Source organism: Palaemon carinicauda, chromosome 8, assembly GCF_036898095.1.
Source record: "Palaemon carinicauda isolate YSFRI2023 chromosome 8, ASM3689809v2, whole genome shotgun sequence".
Taxonomy (NCBI): Eukaryota; Metazoa; Arthropoda; class Malacostraca; order Decapoda; family Palaemonidae; genus Palaemon; species Palaemon carinicauda.
Window position 1 is genome coordinate 49,820,212 of NC_090732.1, and position 1,328 is coordinate 49,821,539.

At 34.3% G+C, this 1,328-nt stretch overlaps 1 protein-coding gene across 1 annotated transcript in view; it reads left to right on the forward strand.

The window, feature by feature from the left end:
- The first annotated feature begins 1,281 nt into the window (after positions 1 to 1,281).
- The window catches only part of LOC137644887 (uncharacterized), a 41,532-nt gene continuing 41,485 nt past the window's right edge, over positions 1,282 to 1,328 (forward strand). Inside the window, exon 1 of the mRNA XM_068377769.1 lies at positions 1,282 to 1,328. This exon is cut by the window's right edge and continues 26 nt beyond it. The gene's annotated coding sequence lies outside the window, so the exon portion shown is untranslated.

Here is a 1,328-nt window from a genome sequence, read left to right on the forward strand (position 1 = left end):
TCTCCACATCCTTGGTGTCTTCGTTCCATGGATTTAACTGAATCGGGAAAGTACTGATCAGTATTGAAAACAACGTCACCAGTCTTCCTAAGTAAGTTAAATACTTTTAGGATTTGACAAAGATTCCCAGGCAGATCCTTGAGAACATAGAAGCCAGCATTATCATCCATCACAGTCGATGGTGATTCAACAGATCTCTAAGGTTTTGGAAGAAATACGAAATACCGTAAACGGACATCTCTATTTCATTCGAATTGGTGAATAAAAGTTGTCAGTTCCAGTATTCTTCCTTTTACCATTTTTTTACCTTTAACCTAGACATGCTAAGCTTTCCAGCATACAAATTTCATAGAGTTGTAGGGGATGGATGTATGGGCGGTTGTTCTGCCCCATTGCCTAATAACTCATTCCAAGGGGTTGAAAGAGATAATTAAATTGGAACATTGTAATCTTATTCTATTAAATGAACAAAGTACCGAATCATTGCATACATTTAAGAAAACAATAAGCAAACTTTGATTTCAATATACTAAACATTACGAGGATTCCTGCAAAAAAAATTATCCTGTACCATTTTCTTTGACGCGGCTCATCAAGATGTTCGTAAATTCATAGGCTATAAAATAATAATCGTTCTGAAGCAATTCCTCCTAAAAAGATAGCTTAATTTTGTCCTTTTTTTCGTTCTATTGTTACTCCTTACATGACCCTTAATTGCTTAATTTTCCCTTTCAAAATTCCCGTTACTATATTCATAGGAGTTGTTTATAGGAATTTCTCAGTATCTCAGATCTGTGTCTAATAGCATGAATAACTATAAACTAATCAGAGAGAAGAGACGACGCAAGAAGTGTTAGTCGGATTATAAAAGAAATGATAAAGTTGATAAATCTAAAAGGCAATTAAAACCCAAATGGGCAACATGTTGAACTAGTATTATGTCATGAAGCTGTCAACAGTTTTTCTACTTTGTAAATGGTGTAATTATACGTTTATTCTAGCATAGAGCAAGGTTTATTATTTCATGACAACCTGGAAATTACAAATAATTGTTTAGTTCCGCTAGGGGAAGAAAAAATCCCACTTAAATTGCATTACTGAAAACTATTACAGTTTGACACGAACTATACTGAATATAGAAAAAATGTTAGCATGAATATTACAAAATAGCTATTACTGCATGTTTTCAATAAGAACTATGTGATTCAATTTAACGGAAATTGCTTTGGAGTAATTAAGAAGCTAACCACAACTGGTGAAGTGTTCTTTTCTGAGTCGTGCGTCATCGTTCCTGTGACAAGGACGCGTCCGGTTTTGGGCAACTTCAG